The sequence below is a fragment of the Lycorma delicatula genome, chromosome 1 (genome assembly GCF_047948215.1).
Source record: "Lycorma delicatula isolate Av1 chromosome 1, ASM4794821v1, whole genome shotgun sequence".
In the NCBI taxonomy this organism is placed as follows: domain Eukaryota; kingdom Metazoa; phylum Arthropoda; class Insecta; order Hemiptera; family Fulgoridae; genus Lycorma; species Lycorma delicatula.
Window position 1 is genome coordinate 52,170,834 of NC_134455.1, and position 24,099 is coordinate 52,194,932.

The window sequence follows — 24,099 nt, forward strand, 5'->3', positions numbered from 1 at the left end:
ACGGTAGCAATATGAGAGATGAGATGATTCAGACGAAGCGATAGTGAGAGCGAGTGAGTGAGAACATGTTTGAGAGTAAAGGATGAGTAAAAGAGGCAGGTGACGGAGAAAGTTATTTATATAGACTGGCCACTAAGGTTTGACTGGTAAGTGGTGGGAGATGTTCATCCATCAAGAAAACTTGGACGTTAATCCCTGTGACCCCTACGTCACTATATTCCAGTATAAAAACACCATCGCTCTGCTAAAATGTTCTGAAAACGGACGATTTAGTGCTTTTAATACTCATAGCAGGAATATCACCTTCCAAAACTAACCGGAATCTATCGATAATCAATCAGTTATCAGAAAAAGCACTGACAACGTCTGATGGATCGATGATGAAAAAAATCATTCCGTCTTTTTGTTAAGATTTTGATGTTAAATATATACATAAAACAAATGCTTTTTTTGTTTTAGAAGGTTACTAAAAATCATTTACATGATTTACCGCATGTCAAAAACATTTGTATCATGTTCATTGATGAAAAGTTATTCAAATAACCTACATAAATCAAATCCACATTTTACTTCTGTGCCAAAGGTTTCTTTAAAGAATGATATACTTGTTATTTCCGTATGCTTTTTTTTTATTAGGAGTACACTTTTATTTTAAAGTACTTTGAATTATATTACCTAAAAATAATTAACTTTTACGCTGAATTTTTCGATAACGTAACAACATAGTATTTGAATTTTATACATCTGTCGGTGTTAGAGTGGGATTATTGTGCACTCCTACGATGTTACCGTGTGTCATCCTTTAATTTAGTCTCCTAAAAAATATATAAACTTTTATTTGTTTGTTAGGAGTTATAACCAATAAGGTTTTAGGTGACCCGACTTGTGATGTATAATTCACTTTCCAACTAGTACACCTTTCAAAAGTAACACTCATTCGTAACTTTGTTTTCTAAGGGAAATTAAACGTGACATGCTTTTGATAATCTATCTTTTCAATAGCTAAGACAAATATATTATTCAAAATTGATAACCAAGCTCACAAAAATGTCGAATATGTTTACTTTTATTAGCGAGATAAATTATTTTTATGAAATATAATTACCTTCACGCTTTAATAATAAATATTATACACCGATTACATTAACACTGTTAACCATATTTTTTGTACGTGTATCCATTTTACATTTGTTTTATGTATTTTCTTTTTAAACAACAAAGAGAAGCATCAACGAATAAGCACACGATAATCATTTCTTTCCTTTCAGTTTCAACCACTGAATACTGTGTGAGTATTAATGTTTTAGCTAAGTTCAGACCGTCTAAACTCAGATAAAACATGTACATCTTTTTTAATTATAAGTTCTTTGAGAGCAGTCTTATACATGTGTAATCAGAAAAAAAATACTCACCCGAATTGAAGCTTGCTTTTAATTTAATTAGATGTCATTTCCAAAGGGCTGTAACGACTTGACATGAGATACGAGTCACCCTCAAAAATCGGTAGCCACTTGCAAGAATAATAAATATTTCACGTTACTCTTAACTGAAAAAGGGAGTGACTTCCCGGTGCCTTCTTTATTAAGCCAACCGTTTGTGGCATATTAGATTATAAGATAACAAGAGTACCTTTTTGGGCTGAAATGCATATCATGTGATGTTAGCCGTATAAATCACACATTCACCTACCTACTGTTGGTTCTGATTGTGTAATGAACATCGTCCTTGCACAGAAAGCAAAATTAGCTTTAGTGCTACATGTGCATGTTGTTTACAAGCACAAGAAAGACTGCAAAAGAAATTGGGGAGTAACAAATTAATGTATCCCTGAATGTAAAAAACAATGCAATCTATTCTGTACATCTTTAATTATTAGGTGAAAATAATAGAAAAAAATTGAATTAATCTAATTATATTACTGGGTGATCAATTGAAAAATTACCAAATTTATTATTCAACAGCTATCTGTCCTATCGTATTTTGTTGCAGACATGTACATAATTCTTGGAGGGAACGTTTTAAAATTATTTTAAAAGGGGTGGAACCCACCCTCTCCATTACACATATCCCAACTCAAAAATCTTAAATGGCAATGATTAACATTTAATTACATTAATTTACAACTCGAAAAAAAAAATGAATCTTGGTAAAAAGAAAATTAAATCCACTTACTCCTTCGTTCGGTAGGTGCGAAAAACCATCTGGAATAGTACGTTGTGGGCAGATTTTATAAGAAAAATAACTACTGTAGTGGGTCCGTGATTCAACTTCCGGAAAATTTCGACGTATCTTTGCGTTTCACATCCCTCAGACCCCAAAACCACTGTTCAGTTCAAAATTACTCTATATATATATATATCTTGTGGATACGATAACTGCCGTAATTTTGCCCTAATCATTTTCAAATAGATAAATAAAAATAACGACCCAAAATCCCGGTCGTGTTCCTTAATGAGCAAAATCGGACTATGGGGATGGAAATGACCCACCCCCACGGGGTGAAATCGGAGCATGGGTGGAAATTTTTTTTCGAAAAAACAAAATATCACTATAACTTTCTTATTAAGTAAAATATCGAATTCGTTTAAAGTTTCTACTATTTGGGTAAGTGCCTAAAAACTTATCTAAGTAAAGTTTTTTATATCACCAACCATTGGCTCAGGAGGTGAAAAATATTGGGTTTCAAAGACAAAAAATATCATACCTCCCTTAATAAGCACAGTACCGAATCGGTTTAAAGTGGTCATTAGTCCTCTAAACATTACCTAAAGCTTTTTTCTGAAACAAATTTTGATATGATCTACTCTTACGGCAAGGGATGATCAAAATTTTGCTGGAATTGTAAGAAGATGGAGCTTGTCGTATGCTAAACACGTGAAACTTTTCACAATAAAAAAATTGCCATATTGAGTAAATTTGAAGTTTTTCTTAACTTTAAGGTGGAAATCTTTTTTACTCCCTACTTAGCACCGGTGAAATCTACCTCCACCTTCCAGCGTGCTGAAAGGGATTTTTTCAAAATTTCAGTCCAACAAAAATAACTATAAAATTACGTAATATTACTTTTAAAACATTTGATGAATCATAGTCTGTTCATTAAAACTGTGAAAATTATTTTATAAATTACAAGTGCAAAATGTTGCTCTTAAATGTTTTCTAAATTTTCAAGGGTTGAAAATTTACTTTTTTTTTTAATGAGACGATGTAGCTAGTGAGATCTCATTGGAAGGCTCTATGAATGATAAGCAATTCGATATAAATAAATTAAAAATTGGTTCACTGGTATTGAAGTTATAATTAAAATGTTTTTTGTTTGTTTTAGGTTATGTTAGGATACAGTGTTACTAACCCAAAGCATTAGGTCTGAAGCCGTCCGTTCTTGTTAAAAATGTGGGTTTTAGGTTTCTCCAGCATTGAATAAACGTACCAGTAAACACAGAATTATAACATCTGTTAAATATACGAAAACCAACAATAATTTACCAAATAACCTTACTGATTAAATAAATAAATAAAACCTAATTCATAAATGAATAATTGTTACTCAAAAAATTTAGCTTAAATTATTCATTATTTTAATTTTGTTATGAAGGTTTTTAACAACAAGAGTTCTTAAGAAATAGTAAATTAAACACATTTTTTTACCTCAATTAAATAAAAGTATCAATATTTAAATAATTTGTTCAAAAAAAAAATTCAGTGATGTAAGGTCAGCAGATCTTGCCAGCCACTCAACTGTTCCTCTTCTATCTATCCAGTACCCAGGAAACATTCGGTCCAACCATTGTCGAACTGGAAGCGAACAGTGAGCAGGTGCTCCATCTTGCTGAAAGTGAAGCATGTCTTCGTTAATAGTAACATGTATCCATTGTCATTTAGCTGATTTTCTAAGGCACGAACAATTAGTGGGTGAATAACTTCATCCTGCAACTGCAAATACTTATCACCTGTCAAATTTCCACCGATAAATATTGGACCGATTATGTTATCACCATACATTTATTTTTTTCAGGATGCTGTGTGTTTCCAACATTGAAAACATGAGTATTTACATCAGTCCAGTATTGGCAGTTATGTTTATTAACAACGCCATTTAGAAAGAATTTGAATTCATCAGAAAAAAAAAAATTTTTCCTAAACATTGGATTGGCATCTATTAATTGAATCATTTCTTCACAGAATTCAATCCTTCTGACAGTATCATCCTCATTTAGTTCTTGACGCACTTCAATTTTATATCGAAAAAATTTATTCAATTCTAATGTAATGAAAACAGAACTGTAAGAAACTTCAGTTTCATGGGATATTTTACGAATTGAGCTCTGAGCTCTACATTTCCCAAGATGTCAACCAAATTTAAATCGTCTAAAACCTTTTACCGTGTACGTTTCTTATTCATTACAGATCCTATTTCTTGGAATTTTTTTAAAGTTTTACCTTGTCACGTTTTTATTTGGATGCGGTTCATTAAACGTTTGGCAGTTCTCCTAGAACATTTATTTTGCTCTCCGTATGTAAAAATTAGTTCAGTTCTTTCTTCCAGATTATAAGTCACTTTAGCGAGACGAATTTACTAAAGACAAAAAATGAAAGGCCAAATGGTAGAAAAATAACACAAACCAAATGCCAATTTTAAGTAAAGAACATAACAATTTAAATAAAACATAAGATAAAATAAATACATTTTGCCAGTAATTACATACAACATGAAAAAATAAAAATAAAATTTGCAAAAATTTACCGTAGAAACTAACATATATTGGCAGAAAATTATAACTTGTTATAACAAGGTAATTTTTCAACATGTTGCCAGAAAAGAAGTAGGTTTCTTATTACTGGTATTTTGTATGTTTAACTGATTTTATAATTCTGTGTTTACTGCACATTTTTCAATGCTGGAGAGACCTAAAACCAATATTTTTAACATGACGGACGATTTAAGAGCTAATGCTTTGGATGAGTAACACTGCATCAAAACATAACCTAAAAAAACACATTTTTAATCATAACTTCAATACCAGTCAACCAATTTTTTATTTATTTGTATCATATTCAAAGGGACTTCCAATGAGATGTCACAAGCTACACCGTCCTATTTTAAAAAGTTTTTAACCTTTGAACATTTAGAAAATAAAAAAGAGCGAAATTTTGTGTTGGTAATTTAAAAAAAAAAATTCACAGTTAAATCCACAGATTATGATTATTTCAAATGGTTTAAGAAATAATATCACGTAATTTTATAGTAATTCTTATTGGACTGAAATTAAAAACAAACTACTCCAAATTTTTTTTCGCATCTATCGAGCGAATAGGTGGGTGGATTTAATTTTCTTTTCACCAAGATTCATTATTTTTTTTGGGTTGATATTTATTGCAATTAAATCATACCATTGCCATTTAAGATTTTTGATTTGGGGTTGGCGAAGTGGAGAGGGTGGGTTCCACCGATTTGAAAATAATTTTAAAAAGATTCCCCCCGATTATGGTGTTCATACCTGCAAACAGAAATACGATGGGACTTACAGCTGTTGAATAATAAATGTGGTAACTTTTCAAATGATCACCCGGTTTATTAATTAATTTATAATTCATTAATTTACGGATTCATTAACCTGTTCTCACTTACGATATTTCAAAAGAAAAAAATAATTAAATAGGCTGTGCTTTGTTGTAAGCTTTTAGTGAATTATTTTTAAAAAAATTTACTTTTCAATTCGTATTTAACAAATTACAAAAGATAAATCCCAAAAATCCTTTCAGACTTTATCCAGGCAGTTTTTGAAAAAAAGAATTTGATAATGTATAATTAATTTTGTAACATATGCGTCAAAACCCATTTTAGATATAAAACATTGTTATAATTTAGACGTGTGAAAAATTAAATTAAGATTCCAGTTTATCCTAAATTTGTATTAAGAGAAAATAGATTAACATCTTTGATTACAACATTGATGAGCTTGGTAAAAGTGAGTACTTTAGCTAACGTAATAATTTGTTTTTAAGAGGTTGGAGTTCGATTCTCATAAATTTCTGTTCAGACGAGTCTGAACAAATCTCTATCAGTCACTACTACAAAACAATATTTAAAATTGAAAATTTCGCTAAAAGAACTTCAATAAGTGAAGGGGTAGAAGGTTTTGTTAAATATTATTATTCTTTTAGCAGTTTTAAATTTATTTACTTTCTATTTTTTATTTATATTATTTCTTTGAATTTAAGATTTACTGCTTTAAATAAATACCGACAAAGATATAATCTAGAAAAACTGTTCAGCTATTCAATATTTTTTAAGTTTTTCTTAAAATGCTGACCATTAAATAATGTGGATTACATATTTATATTGTACAGGGTCATTCACGGGAACCAGATGTTTTTAAAATAATCATAAAAAATTGAATATTTACTTTAAAAAAGTTTTATTTGTACTGAAACACTTGTTAAATCAAAGCATTTGTTACTTACTCATGAACGAAAAATTATGTCCGGCAAGTGATGTCCATTTTGGGCAATACATTGTTGTAGCCTTTCACGGTAACTGGCCTCAATTCTTTGCAGCATGTCTACATCAATCTGGGTGACGTGATGACGAATTGCGATCTTTAGGTCATCCAATGCACACGGTTTATTGCCGTACACACGCGATTTCAGAAACCCCCACAGAAAAAAATCACAACTACTCAAGTCAGGGGACCGAGGGGGCCAAGGAATGTCACTGAATCTGGAAACGATCCGTCCCGGAAACAAGTTACGGAGAACAGCCATCGTTGCCCTCGCTGTGTGCGCTGTAGCTCCATCCTGCTGGAATAACACATTTTTAAAATCGATTCCCCGGTTTCGTAACTTGCGGATGAAAAACGTATTCAACATCACAATGTAACGATCAGCTTTTATAGTTACTGCAACGTCATTTTCATCAAAAAAATATGGTCCAATAACACCGACCTTTCCTATTGCACACCAGACAGTCCTTTGGGCTATTAAGTGGTCTCTCGTGAAGCTGATGTGGGTTTCTTTCTGGCCGATACCGGCAATTCTGTTTGTTGACGAAGCCATTCGGATGAAAATGGGCTTCGTCACTCATTAACAATAACAAATTTTCATTTTCTTCAAAGATTTTGTCGACAAAATTGTAATCGCCGAGTGAAATCTTGCTCGTTTAACTGCTACACGACGGCTATCTTGTAAGGATGGAAACGCAGATCTGTATGGAGATTTCATCTTACCGTACTTGTGCTCATTTGAAGCGCTGCTGAATGCCTCTGAATAGAGCGGCGTGGGCTTCTGACAATGGCTTCCCTTACTCGTTCGATGTTCTCCGGGGAGCTAGCGGTTCGTCGGGGACCCGGTGGTTTTTTCTTCAATATTGAACCGCTTGTTAGAACGTTGTTTACCCATCGCAATATTGTGTTACGAGAAGGGACACTTGCATTACGATGGATATTAAACTATTGGCGGAAATCTCGCTGAACAGCAGTTACGGATTCGTCATTTCGCACAAAACTTTCATACGCGTACAGGCGTTGGTCTAGCGTCCACGGCTCCATCTCAACGACTAAAATGTAAATGCTATGAACAAAGGAAACTTCAGACACCAGCCACGTGGCCCTCCCACCGCGAACGCCCGAGTACAACTCACTTCAAAAACATCCGGTTCCCGTGAATGACCCTAAAACTTAACATTAAAACCATTAATTATAAGTTTTATTAAATTTTTCCGTTTACGTAAACGTGGCTGTCAAAGTAGCATTTATTAGTAGAAGCGAATAATAACATTTATGAATTAAGTAAAATACAAGCTGGAAAATTATATTAACAAACTTATCTGCCTCAAACTAATCATTGCAGTCTAAATTAAAAAAAAAAAAAAATGTTAATACATTTTTTATAATGTTAATACATTACAGGTTAAGTAAGTAAATTATTTTAATCGTTAGAGAATAGGAAGAAAAATCCTTATGATTTATAAGACCAGATTTTTTTTTATACTAGAAGTGGCTATTCTTGAATATCAGGCTTAAAAAATACACAAGATACCTCTGCTATATTGCATATGAAGATTATTGTTGGCGATCTGATACGAGATAGAAAGCATCGTCTCGAATATAGCATTCATTATCGTTTACTAACAATTTATTCAATTCCAGGATTACTTGGAAATGTGGAGCGAAATAATTTCCTTATTTTACCTTTAAAATAGTTTATCGGTTTACTTTACAACAGAAATACTAGTCTAAATTGTTTAAATATCATGATCAATTCACCCCTTCTGTCGAGGAACAATGCTTTACATGCACGGTCTTTACGAGTAGGGAAATAACAAAGGTTACTGATGTTTGTTTTTGTTTTTATTATTCAACTTCGAATTGGAAGTTATTAGTGTGCCATAAGACGTACCGTAAATATTTATTGTAAAATATTATAATTAACTGTACATTTATTCTGTTATAGTTACTTTTAGTAATTTTTTTTCATTTTAAAACTGTAAAAACTTAGTTTTATTTCTACAATAATTCATACATTTCAGAAAAATGGAGAGAACGTAATATTTACGAGTATTACAATCTACCCTCGCGAAGACAATTGTACTTACAGTCAAGAAATGTTTGAGATAAAGGTAATCAACAAAATTAAAAAAAAAAAAAAATTATTTTTGCGCTTGAGTCGCAAGAAGGCAAAGACGAGATATTTGAGATAAATATTTTATTAGATATCAAAATAAAATCTAAAGAAGATAATCAAGGAAAGATAAGATAATTTATCAGTAATTCTGATGACAAAAATGGTCCCATTATGTTATATTTCAATTAAAAATCTGTAATTTAAAAAAAAAAAATTATTTAAAACCAGTTTAAAATCTTTAATTTGAAAAACTGTAATTGAAAACTCGTAAATTGAAAATTACAAACCTAGAAACCGATAAATTAATTACAACAATTATTCAAATACATAGACTTTGTTACGTACTACGTTTTACAAACTAAGAAAATTACGAATTAAGAAAATGTCGTAAAGGTCGTGACGATTACCCAAACTACTTGAATAGGGGAGGACATTTTCCATCAAAGATATAGATAAAAAAATAACATATAAATTGTACACAAAGATCCAGAACCTGAGACGTGGTATGTCTTCTTAATAGGCTAATGTCCGAGGTGGGTCTTCACTTAAGGTGGATTCAATATGATTTCCATCGCTTTCACTAAAGTAGTAATTAGTCATCACATATCGCTAGTTTCATAACATCTTCTAAACCGGGATATTAACCAACAGTTTCTTATAAATTATCTGATTTTATAAACGTTTTAATGGGCCATGTCATCAAATATTTATAAAAATATTAACTCTTAATTAGATATTTTTTCTGACTCCTCTACAATAATACATAAATACATAATATATAACTTACTTCACATAATCTGTTTCTAACTCCCGGTGTAAAACACTGATCACTTTGGAGTAACTTTGAAAGAAAAACTTAATTTTCCTTTGTCTTAAAAACCAGAAACGACTAAGAATATCGTACACACCATTTCACAACAATTCAAATTGCGGCTTATAATATTTATTCGTTTACTCGGCAAGACAAATTAAATTTAATCAAACTGCTCGTGTATCGGGCGTCTAATTCATTGTAAAATCATTGTTCGTACAATGATTTTAGAGGAACAGGAGAAGCGATAACAGTGCATCAGTAGGCAACAGAAAATATAAACAATTAAATAATCGACTAACCAGCAATTTAAAAAAAGTTAAAAGCAGTATTCTGATAAAATTAAACAGTAGCAGAGTATGAAAAACTTATAAACGTTGAACTACTAAAACCTTCTTCTGTGTTATGGATAGACCCAAATAACGCATGGTTACTTTGAGTCATTTTATAATGGTCCAGTAGCTTCCTCGGATGACGATGAATAATTAACTTATTAATTTAAAAATTGAATTATTTTTTTATTGATACAGTTCCTGAAATTTTACGCAAAATTATAGCTTATGAATAAATAAATGTTATTTGTTTTTAGCATGAAAACCGACACTGGATCAACAGTCCATCAATAAGTTACTAAATATCATCTATAAAATTATTCTGAGAAACAAAAATTTAATTTATAAAAAAATAATTTATTATGTAACTTTATACTATTTATGTTTTTATTTTAATTTATACTTTTCAAATAAAAATAAAATGAACATTTTTTTTATATAGTTAAAAAATTGACCTTTCAAAACAACAAAAGATATATCTATAGGTATAAGAATTAAATGAAAATCTCATTTTTTTCCGTGAAAATGGAAAAATAATTGTACAAATTTAAAAAAAAAAGATTGGAGTGGTTAATATGAAAAGAGGTAAAGAGGTTATGCAAATAATGGAATGAGTTTTAACAATAGAAGATTTTTGACGTTCTGAGGCGAGAAAATCAAATAAAAAAGTAATATTATTATGTAGACTGTAAATATTGATAAAACTTGACAATAAAAAGGTAATCTTGTTAAGCAAGTATTTTATTTATATTAAATTCAAATATTTTAATCTTCTAAAAAATTAAACATATAAAATAAAATGATACATTTTCTTAAAATATTGTATTTTTTAAATAGAAGTTACAGTCTAACCAATATTTTCACGATAAAAAATATCATTCCTTTACCAATTTAATTTTTTTTTTGTTTTAAGATTTATTTTATTTTATTTTCTACACGTGTCCGTTGCAATCTGTTCAAGTAGTAAACAATAAGCAATCCCGCCACGGCTCAAAGAGATGAGAGTGATATGTATAGTGTATAAATGAGAGGTGTAGTCTTGTACAGACTCAGGCCGATCATTCCTGAGACGTGAGGCTAATTGAACCCCAAAAACCAAAGTACACCGTTATCTACTGTCTAGTATTCAAATCCGTATAAAAGCAACTAATGCTTACTAAAATTTGAACCTCAGAGCCTTTGAATATAAAAATCAGCTGTTAAACAACTGATTTACGACGATTAGCTATTTTAACAGACTAATGGTTTGTGCATTAAAATCATTTTAATAAGAAGTGTTCACTAGTTGAACAGAATGCAACGTTCACATTAGAAAAAAGAAGTTAAAAATTAATCTATTTTAACGAAATACCATCAAGAATATAATGGGTTTTTTTTATTCATGTTAAATTGTTAACATTTACTTTTACTGATCAGATGAAATACATTCGATATTCACTTCTAAAAGAATTATGTCCGTAAATTTTCACACGTTCTTGTACAGTCTGTACCGATATAATTGTTTACCTTTTCTATTGAACTATATTCTGTTTGAACGTAATTATTGTAGTTAATTATTCTCAAATTCCTCAGGGGATTATGCCTCAGGGCTCTGTGATGGGCCCTATGTTGTATTCCATATTCGCTGTGGACATTCTGGTCCTGGATGATTGCATCGTCGCCACGTTCGCTGATGACACTGCTATCCTGACCGTTAACGAAAACCCTGGCCTAGCCTCGCAGACCCTACAAATGGCGCTGGATCGTGTGTGCGTGTGACAGAAAAAGTGGAGGATTAAGGTTAATCAAGGTAAGTCGAGGCACGTCACATTTGCCACGTGAAAAGGTGACTGTCCTGGTGTGTACTTCGATGGTGTTTTGATCCCGCAAACGGAGACTGTGCGGTATCTGGAACTTCACCTGGATCGGCGTTTGACCTGGAAGTGTCACGTGAGGATGAAGAGAAAACAGCTAAACGCAAGGTTCAGGGAACTTCATTGGCTGCTACGGTGGAACTCAGGCCTCACGTTATCCAACAAGATCTTAATTTACAAGGCTATCCTGCGCCCAATCCGGACGCAGAATGGTCTAGAATTGTGGAGAACGGCTGGTACTAGTAATGTGGAAATTACACAACGATTTCCGAACAAAGTAGCGAGGGTAATTGCCGAAGCTCCGTGGTTCACGCGGAATGATGAGATTCACGATTATCTGGAGCTTCCATCGGTTCGTGAGATTACATAACAGCGCAATGTTAAATACCTGCAGAAGCTTGAGAATCCTGTAACCCATCCTGCAATTAATCTACTCGATAACAGCAGAGACGTCCGACGGTTGAAACGAGCCCATGTACTCGACTTAGGGTCTGCGTAACAGTTTGGAATCTAACACCGTCAAGTTTAGTAGTGGTGTCGTATCTAATTTCTTGTTACTTCTCTTACTTTTTCTTTTTTATTTGTTATTAGTGTTTGTTTTGTGGACTATATGGTGCTGAAATTAATGGTTCGTGATTTATGACTGAGCTTGAAATTTCATGTTTGACTTTAAGTTTACTTGCAACTACTTATTATGTATTGTTTATTTTGGGGGTTCATTAAGGACCTTCTTATCACGTTCTTTTGTCAGCAAACTTACTTATGGCTTCGCAGGAGAGCCGATTGTAATTATAGTTGTTATTGAGCAAAAAAAAAATATATATATTCTCAAATACCATGCAGTATTTGAGATTTATTTGATTGTGATATTCAGCTAAATAATTTTAAACGAATAACAGATTCGATGAAGTCACTTATTTTTGCTTTATTTGGCAATCTAAGTTTCTAAAAAAAAAAAAAAAAAAAAAAAAAAAAAAAATTAAAATTTAACTTTTGTGATCCCTGTCTGACAGACTATCACTGTCAATTTATAAATGTGCATAAATTCATAGTTTACGTCTTAAAATTTCTTATAAAAATATATACACCGGCTCCTATAACTCCCGAATGTTTTGAAAACCAATTATGGCTTTTTTAAGCAAAAAGATAACATTATTAAGATAAAACGTGATCGTTATAGATATTCAAGTTTTTTACAAAAAAAAAATTGTACAGTTAATTCTTGTTACTGATATTAAAAAAACAAAATTTTGAATTATTGAAATTGCTGAAATAAATCATTTTGTACTACATCTATTCTACATTGTACCAGGGTAACGAAGTGAAGATTAAGTAAGACGTTATTTTTCTGCAGAAATGTATTTAAAATAGCACGTGAATTAAGAGATTTTTTCACAACGTAAAGTTTTGAAAGCGGCTCAGAGTATATAACAGACATTAACAAACACGATTCTATAATTATAAAAGCTTCTTCATTACTGAATTGCTCCAGTTAATGAAATACAGTAGTTTTACTTTTATTTCAACTATTTCAGTAAAATCTTTGTTGTGATTAAAAATTTCAACAATGGAAGACAATTGGAAAAATACCCATTATTTCTTTATATGTCTTTTTAAACTTAAAATCACCGTAGGAGTTTCATATATCTTTCACATAATTTTACATAAGATTTTAATAAACATATGGCAGTTTTTTATTTAGACCTTCGAATGCCTACCGATGATGTCGAGCTATAACGTCCCTTTCCCTTTTTTTATCTCTTCCCTCCTTCATTTTTTTCTCCACCACAGTATAAATTTCTTCATTTCACAAACTGAAAGCATTAATAGAAACTTTTTTAGTTTTTTGTAAATCTTTTTATTATGCTATTATGGATTACATTTTATTTCAACAATATAATAACATAAAACATTCAACAAAATAAATAAATCGACTTAATAAAATATTTAAAAAAATATTTATTCAGTAATTTATTTTTTTGCTAGCTGTTCAATTTTTATCGACACCATTTAAGATTTCCTGGTGAGATTCCGGAAATTTAAAAAAAAACAATTGATTTTATTTTAACCATTGATTTTTAACCATTTTTAAACCATTGATCGTTACTTTAATTTTTTTATGTGCATGGCTTTCATCTTATGCCCGTATGTGATTTTATTTAAAATAGGCTATACGTAATTATCTTATAATTTCTTAACTGGAAATTATAAGCTTAAGTGTTTAAGTCTAACACAATTCTTTAAAATTATCATAAATAATCTGAACATTTTTTGGTTTATTAATACTGTGTATTGTACCAAAGCTTATCAGATAGTATACCAGTCCTACAGTCTACTGAAGGACTAACAGAATAAACCTTCCTATTCCATTGGAAATGGACAAATAATTTGCAGCATTTAATAATACTTAATTTTTGAAAGAAAATGAAATAGATTATTTATTATTGCAATTATTATAAAATACTGATATAATGAATTTTATTTATCAGCCTTTTTCATTTATTTTCTAAATTAAATAAAATCTATTTTTCATATTTTTAGTAATAATTAAATTACATTTAACGACAGAAGGTATATTGAAAGAGAATAATATTTATAATTTGAATATTAACTTTATTTATTTCAAAATAATAATAATAATAATTTTATATATTTAAAAAAATTACTTCTTTATGCATATATTATTATGAATCACTTCTTAAAAGCGATTTTATAAAATTCTGTTTTTACACAAATAATAGTAACTGTTCACACCGACTTTGTTTAGATAAACACTAGCCACAAGCTTAAATTATTTTACTAATGGAATTAAGGTAATATTAACATGTTTTTTCCTCTGCAGTTATACTTTCAAATTAAAAAAAAAAAATTATATTGTTTGTTGGTTGTAAATGTAAATTGGTTAATAGTTAACGGGTGATGCGTGTATATAAGGTTACTCCAAGCGATCATCGCTCATTCTGTCGTTATTAATTACCGACGATTCATCTTTATCTTTAGACTAATCTTTCCCTAATTGGCATTAAAATTATGAACCACAATTCTCGGTAAACTTAAAAAATTTTAAACCATTATTATTGCTGATAAATTAAGACATTGTTTCATTACAGTATATTCAACAATTTTTAGCTAAGTAGTAACAATTTAATAACGAATTTTTCAAAAATATTAAATTATCATCACCAGTACTTAGCGCGCGCGCGCACACACAAACCAACTCATAACATACACACACAGACACACACACTATAGCGTGGAAAATTAATATTACACATTAATGACAAGCTGGTAAATTTATTTAAAAAAAAACATAAAACGGACAGAAAATTGGACCTGTATAGAAGAACATTATCAAATTTGTCAAGAAATTCTCGTCAGAAAGAAATTAGTAATTAATGCAACAGTATTTAGAAATTGCAAAAATATTTTTTGAATAATTAAATAAAAAAGAATTAAACTCAAATTTAACTAAAAACAATGTTTTTAATGAATTTTATTTAATAATTGCTTTTAAAGAGAAATTAAAACTGTTGGAAATGTTGAACATCAATCACCCCTTGCCTATCAAAGGCTATTAATTTAGGTAACTTATTCATCTTCTTCTATAACCTGAGTATTAAGTATTTTGTCGAAAATAAAAATATATGTGTATAAAATTTTAATTTATAAATTAAGAAATTTGAACGATATGGAAAATTAAAATGCAGTAAATTATAATTTACAGTATTTCGTAGTTTGATTTATTTACTAGTAACTAATATCATAATAGGAATGGAATGGAATGCAAAGTTGGCGGGAGTTTATAGATTCTCCCTACGGATCGCAGAACCTGGACAGTGTCTCTTGCTGCTGGATGATTCTATCGGGCGTGTTTTTAAAAGGTTTATTTTAGGTGACGGATCTAATTTTTCAATTTTTGTCTTATATTATTTTTTGATTTTAAGGACGGATTTAATTGCATTCCAATCCGTTGTTAAACCAGCGTTATCGAACCCATTTCATGGGCCGACCGCGGAAGGCTAGGCTTTTGAAAACCTGTCCTCCCGACGTAATTCCCCTTCAGACCGTCCACTGAAGTCCTTTCGGTGCTAACGCTTCATAGGCTAGCAGGAATACGTCACAACGGGGCACTAACTATATGGAGGGAGCAATGTGCCCCCTTCTCCGGAGGAGTCGCAATTGCTGATTTAAGTTAATTTGAATGTAAGTTTTAAAGGAGAGGTTGAGTAGAAGCTCTTCATCCACTCAGGACGCATCTCTGCTGGGCTCTTTTCCGGACTCCTGTCCGTGATGTTGGGTCGAGTAGAGGGTCTTCCTTCTTCTTCATCTTCTTCCGACGACCTCTTCATTCTTCTTTGGCCTGCACTTTCCGAGAATTGGCAGTAAACGAAGTTACATACCATTAACCTTAGTATTCCCGTGGCCCCGAAGGGCTGAACGGGGGAAAGTGCAGGTTTCTTCTTTCTTCCATGCTGTCAGTGGCTGCTGGGCAGGTAACTGCTGAGCTGATGCCAGCTGGGCTCATCTCATAATAAGAAACCTGTTGTCTGAATAAGCGGTTAGCATATTCCACATCCTTGTCCAAATCTTATTAACAGGTTATTTCTTTCCCACGATGAAAATGTACTCTAGGTGATCACTAACAAAGAAAAAAAAAGTTTCTTTTTGATCATTACGTGGCTTCATCAAGAGACTGAAAAAGAACACGGCCGAAATAAATTTGATTTTAACCGAATTAAATAATTATTTCATTTTAACATAAAGAAAATTTTGTTTTAAAAGAAATAGGTGGATCAGTGGAGATGGTTCACACTTAATATAATTATTGTTTATTAATGTTAAATAACAAACAGATTAGTTGTATGATTAAAAGCGAAATCCGGTTAAATCATTTCAATCATAATCGATATCAGCTTAGATTCTATAAAAAAAATCTGACGTGGATACCACATGACTTCCTTGTACGCCTATTAAATTACGTATACACATTTTTTTTAAATGAGAAGTACATAAAATTTTATTTCATTAATAACTTCTGATATTTATTTATTTTTTATTGTTACTATTGAATTATTATCTATTGTAAAACCTTTTGTACAACCAGAGGTTAATAATTATAAATAAATCAATATATTAAGATTAAAAAAAAAAAAGAGATGAAGTTGGATTCGAACCGATGTACCCTTCGTTGTAAGATCCAAATATTTCATTTATTAAAATTTTATTTGGCTATCACTCTATAACCAATGAAAATAAGTACAACTTAAGATATATCGTTGAAAAGCTCTCAATGAAGACTTATTACTGCAGTTAAGAAAAATTCCAAAACTACATTTTTTTTAGATTTTGGGCTTTTTTTAACACTTTGGTTCAGCAATCAAAAGAAGAGGTGCACAACAAGATGTTTCAACAATCCTAAATCCAAAATTTCAACATCCTACTTTTAATTTATGCTTATACGTTTTTAATTTATGCGAGATAAATACGTACAGACATCACGCCGAACTAATCAAAATGGATTAAGGGATGGTCAAAATGGATATTTCTGTTTAAATCTGAAAACCGAAATTTTTCGCGATCACAATCCTTTACTTCGTACAAGGAAGTAAAAAATTGCTGCTTTGTACCTAACAAACCAGTTTCTCATATTTTTTAAATATGGATCCATTTTTCGTGTATTAGAGATTGAAAATATACTTGTATTCATATTTAAATAACTTAGACAACTTTTAATTAATTTGTAATTGAACGATTTGGCTATATTTTTAGTCTTTAATGAAAAAATTCTCCAGTTATTATAAATAGTAATATTGGTATAGTTCGGTAATATATTTATTGGTTCGTTGTCGTTTACAGGAAAACATAAAAAAGTAGATTTTTATCTTGACAATGTATTAAATATGATCATGCTATTCAAAGAAACATTAAAATAGTTTGTTGGATCTTATAAATAAGGTTATTTAAAAATTATCATTTTAAATAAAATAGACTAACAAACGACTTAATATTTGTGGTTAACGACGTCTTTCGGTTACCACTTTTAAAGACATGCTATTTTTAACCAAATACGATTAGAAAAGTCCTGTGAGTGTTGTTTCCATTACTTCCAATATTCTTCATAACTCATTTTTTTATTTAGATTCCTAAATGCTTTTAACTACTTAAACATTTTTCACTTCGAGACCGACCCTGAACCGACGAAAAGATTTCATTTCAACAACCAAAAGTTTAAGGTGTCCTCATTTTCTTAGCATTATAATTAATTTAGCAAAATCGGATCCATAGTTGTTTTAAAATTTAATTTAAATTATGACTTAATTCATTTATGAAACTATAAATTACATAATTTTAAAAATCAATCCGTATTTACTCTCTATTTTTGGATAAGGTCAATCATTGCCCCTTCTTAAGAAGGTATGACTTCGGTGAAGAAAGGTGCAAGTTAAGTTTAACGTAATGTTGAATTAACTACAAATTTCACTGATGTTTGGTAAAATAACTCTTTGTGACATAGAATTTATACAGTTATATTTTAGATGGTAAGTAAGCAGCGACAGCTACTTACAACTACTTCACTTTGAATTTATCTAAAGGTAACTCTTTATAAAGGGTTCCCATTTCACCAGTAATTGCTCTATCTCGGTTAGTAGTTTAATTTTTATTGAATTATTATTACTATTAGAAACTAGCTCTTTCTTTATGAAAAGAAGTATATTACAAATATTAAGAATATATACCGAATTATTTACAAAAATCTTCCGTTACAATATTATAAATATCATTATCATATCATTCTTCATAAAACAATTTTTGTATATTATTTGAGAACAAATAATTAATTATATGTTAATGAAACCGATAAAGTGATATTTAATTATAATGACATAATAAATTAAAGTAATAATAAATTAATTAAGGAAAAAATATAATTAACCTAACTTTATTTAATTAATAAATAAGAATTAAAGATTAAGTAACTACTTTCAAAACGTCTTTGAATCTCTCAAAAAAAAAAAAAAAATATTCAGTTTTTATACAGAGAACAAAAAATGAATAAAAGAGTAGTAATAAATAAGAGTAGTAATAAACTAAAACAATAGTTTTAGTTTAGATTATGCAAAAACTTTTACTAAGTTTAGGTAATCTTTGATTACTAGTGAGAATACAACTTCACTGAGTTAGATTTTTAAATGAAAAACTGGATTAAAACATCTGAAATAAAAGAAACTCAGTGCTGATTGAGGATTTATTATTGATTTCATAAAATTTACAAAGTATTATAATAATTTGGTCTTTTGTGATTTCTAACTCATTTATAATTGTTTACTTCTCAGTACTACTCTTTAAATAATAATTTTTTGCATGAAAAATTCTCGCTTATATACTATAAACATTTTTACGTTTTTTTATTCGTTTACATTACGTAGAAACTAAAGTTTGTAAATTTTATTTTGTTCGATACATTCAACTTTATTAATGTTACATTATTTAATGATATCGATACATTGTAGGAAGTAATGTTACCGATAGCGTACACGTATTTGTTATGTTACTTTATACAATATTATTATTACTTCTAACATTGGAATTAACATTACGGTTGCTGTGTATTCCCACTCTTCTGTGGTGTAAAGTGCTCGGTCGTATTTCCGAATTTCCCTAGTCTAGCTACATCAAAGGTAACGCGTTGGTTAGGTAATACTGTTTAATCAATTTGTTACTTGTTCAACAAATTATTTGGTACAGTCAAATTTCATCTCGTATTAACTCCCTTCTTCTAGTTATCAATACATTCAAACGATTGCAATTTCCCCTGATGTTAGTGGTTTAAAAATTTTCTGACTAAAAAGTGATAATGAATTTACATTTATTTTTCTTAAATATGTGTAATAATTGAAACAAGATTTTAAAAAATATACTTTTATTAGTTTTCTAGAAAACTTAATTTTGATCATTTACGACGTTAATAATTTTCCTTTATTAGAAAATTTCATAAAATAAATAAAATCTCTGAAATATGATCATGCAAATAGTTTCTTGAGTGAAATTTAATGTAATCGCTTAAAATGAAGGGTTAGTATTTACGAATTAAAAACATACTTTTTTAAAAACTCATCATACAAATTGATTTGGAGAATTTTATAGTAAATGTTCATGCATAATACCGGAAGTAACATCTATATAATAAGAATAAAGTTATTTTATAACTGTATTTGCTAAGTTTAAAAGAAAACTTAGTAATTTCTGAAAAAGTCAAAAGCACATGCATCACGTAAAAGTTACTCATAATCCATTCATAAATATTATCGATACCCTTATAAAATACAGAGATATGTCACTCCAATTTATTTTTGAATTAACTATTTGAGAGAGATAAACAATACTTTAAACTTTCAGTTTCCGTAGTTTAAAAAAGTTTTTTAAAATTAATTTATTAAAAGTAAACATCGATGAGCAAACTATTTTCAATAACTAAAGTTTCTAATACCTTAATTTAGTGAGAGTACCTTTCTGGACTCTTCTCTAATAAAATAATCAAAGTCATTTTTATATTAATTCATAAAGTATTTTATATAAATCAAACTATTATTTTTATTATTATTGTCTAATACCAATTCATTTTTTCAATTGGGTGCCCTAATAACAATGAATTTGTTTAAATGAGATGGAAACTCAATATCAACAGAGCATTCGTTACTATTTGCATAAAATTCCAACTCGCAAGATACCAAGTATTTATTCAGCAACAATAAAGAATCTTAATAATTAATATGAAATGTTTACTAAAAAAACTAGGAGAGAATTTATTAGCCGAGCTTCGGCAGCATTGTATGTATATATATATATATATATACACGAATATAAAGAATAAAAAATTTAACCACCAGTTGTGTTCAATCCTTGGTGATTCTATTCTAATTTCTTGGAATTTTCCTGGCAGGTTTTTACGGGTGGTTTTCCATTGCCTTCCCAATATATATATATATATATATATATATATATATATATACATATATAAATTTCTTATATACATTTCTGATACATTTTAGAAATATTTCTTGTATATATCTGAGTGAATTAGACAAACACTGGTTTGACTGGGAATGAAAAGAGGGAAACTGCATTAATGAAAATCGACTCTCTGAAGAGTAAGGCAAACATTACTGTACGGATCTGAGGTTTAAGTCACTAAAAGCTGCGCTAACAATAATCAAACTCATTATATTGGGTCACCTAAATTCACTGGGAATTAAATAGTGAAATTAGGAACAATAATAATTATTTGTAAGATTAGTAGAGTTAATTTTAAAACACAAAAATAAACGAAATTGCTGTTCAATCATTCATTTCGGTTCAACTGAGAATATAAAAGTAATAAACGGATGAAATATTCTATAACCTCATACTGATATTCACAATACAATAATCACAACCTCCTGTTTCAGCGAAGAATCATGTCTCAAACCAACTGTAATTCAATCTTTGATCCAGTAATCTAAAAAAAGGAAATTATAGAAATATGAAATTATAAACTCACAATCGTATTGTTTATTTGTCCTCGTCCACTTCTACAACAAGCTTCTCTGTAAATTATATTAAATATATCAAACAGAAGTATATCCTACTAAATTATTTCCACATTTTTCCATTAAAAGATAGTTAAATTTATTCTGTGGGACAGAATTTTGTTCATAAATAGAATTTACTCTAATATTCTCATTGGCTGTAGCATAAAAATCATCACATTAATGTGGTCACATATTTATCTGCATATTTGTTACTACAAATAACAATTTGGTAACTACATATTTGTTTACCTTTCTAAAAAAATATTTTTAACGGGTTTTTCTATCCGTCTTATAGTTGCCGTCTTATGTTTTAGCTGGTGTCAAACCTGTCAACTTTAAAGAAGGTCATTCGGTATAATTTTAGAGAAAATTTGGAGCTAAAACATTATTACTGTCGCTGCTTTTATAAACCCTCATCACGCTTTTGTAAAAAGGTAAAATAATAATTTTTTAGCAGGTGAATTTAGCTGTAATTTATCATAATTTATAGTTCATTTATGACTGCCTTATATTTAGGGTCCCAATCAGGATTTTTTAATCTCACAAATTGTACCATCGGTTTTTATAAACGGCAATTAAGCACTAGGATTTATGCAGCACAAAAATTTATGTGGTATTCGGTTGGTTTATTTCTTCTAAGAATCATACCCTTTTAGATAACGGTGTTTTTACTTGTAGGGACAAATTTCTTGTTAATTAATTAGTTTTTCTATACCCTACGGTGATATTCATTATACAGCATTAATACCCGAGAAAAAAATTTGATAAATATATAAAACAAAGTCAAACAATTAGAAGTAAAATATATTTTTTGATGTATCTCTTAAAACAATTTTATATTATTATCTGACTAATTTATTATAAAATCTTTTTTAATGTTATATACAAAAATATGCGGTTCTTATATCTATGTTTTCATACGAATTACCGGTGTAAAAAAGCGCTGGAAGATTGTAGAGGTATTACATAGTCAACTATACAGAGAATATATTTTCTTTGTATATATTAGAAGCTTAAACTGTAGTTTTGTGCGTGCAAACACGTGAGTTCTGATGTATGGTAATTCAAGGTATATATCTGCTGGAGAATACATGTATATGTTGATACCAGGTTTAGATCAATAGGCTTGAATGAAAGAGAATTTCTGACATCAGTCTTCGCACTTTGAACCTAACCCTCCGTCACCCATAGCTTCATATTAAATCTACTTCTGTACGATTACTCTACCGTTATCATCAGATCTTCCAATCTTTTTTTCTCTTCCAAGTGGTCCTACGACTTACGAAAAAATTGTTTTTCTCCACAGCATAAAAACTTCCTTAATTCATGATATCTTTTTAGAAAATTTAAAAAACTTAGTAAAAATCAGAGTTAGTACGGCTAATAAACATTATTTGACATTCAAAAGTTTTATTGTTTAAAGAATAAGTGAGCGGAAATTTACATAAGTGAAAAGATTCTGTTCAGATTTAATTTTTGAATTAACCGAGGGTCATTGCCAAAACGCCTACCCCCTATCAATCAAATTTCTCGGCCGAAACCCTAGACACCCAGAATTCTACTCTGTTTAGACACCATCTCCCGATCCACGTAATCCGAGGAAACGGAGGAAACCAGCCACTATCGACCATTTCTCACGTATCTTTCAATTAATTCGGAGATCCAGAAAGGAGTTTACTCTCTCAAGTTCTGTAACTACTCTGGTACGTTCAGCCTTCTACCGGGAACAGACTTGAAGGAGATGATCTACACTATTCATCAACACTGCAATCCGTGCATAGTCGTGAATCTACTAAACGAAATCTAAACAATCTTTCCCGAAAAGCATCATTCCCGGAAAGGAATTGCGTAATATAATGATTGGGGGAAATACACCTAACCGCGCGCAAATCAGACACAATAGGAAATATGCCATGCGTGTAACGACCAACAGGGGAGTCATCGCAACTGGCTTGCCAAGATGTAAAATTCTGATCTTTAATTTCCCGCATACGTTCCGAAGTAAGAAGACCACCCTGTTTGGAAATATAACGTTCCTTAGTTATTCTCTCAACCATAACCACTAGACAACTTCAACTGTAACATAGAATCGAACTCAATTATCCAAAGAAGACTCAATATACTGACCTGCGGGCATTCTTTGAATAGGGTCTTTCCAACTTCTTGTCACGGAGGATGATGGATCGATGGCTGAAATAACTTCAGAGAATCTTTATTTAATTCCACGTACAGCCACCTTTCTGATTTCAAACAAGGCAGAGGACCACTATGAATTATTAAAAGCCCCGGATATATCCAGAAAAATACCAAATACATACCTACATACACTGGAGGAAGCAATATTCATCACTTTCAATATGGTGTCCTCCGTGATCTTGCCGGGCCAAAAGCCATATTGGGTGTCCATTAATAAGTGCTCAGTAATTAACCTACTAATAATACGGAGATACAAAACTTTCTCGAAAAACTTTCCAATTACAGGCAAAAGCGTCAAAGGCTGATAAGAAGTACTAACAGTAGGGTCCTTGTAGCCAGCTTTAAAAATCAATATCAATTCTCCATACTTCCAACATGCTGGGAAATATCCAGCAGAAAGCATCCTATTAAAAACCCTAGTCAGGGGACCGAGAATCACGAGCGATGAGCGAACAAGGAGCTCTATCCTGATACAATCATATCCGGGGGCTTTATTCCTAGCCAAATTACAGATATCCGTCTCACAATCTCAAAGGCTGAGTCTCAGAGCAAAAACCTGTGACTTCCCTTCGGAGACGTCGATCATATGAGGTTTCACCTACCGTGGGTGTTATCATCAGGAAGTAGGTCGTTCATCAGAAGATGAAGAACACGATCTTTATCTATTACATCTCCGTCCTGTGTCAAGAGAGCCAATAGAAGAACGTATTTTTTCTTCT

The 24,099-nt window shown here is 30.5% G+C and overlaps 1 protein-coding gene across 5 annotated transcripts in view; it reads right to left on the minus strand.

Moving 5' to 3' along the window:
• LOC142318222 (octopamine receptor beta-2R-like) overlaps positions 1–24,099 on the minus strand; it is a 785,889-nt gene that overhangs the window by 213,512 nt on the left and 548,278 nt on the right. The gene's annotated exons all lie outside the window — the stretch shown is intronic.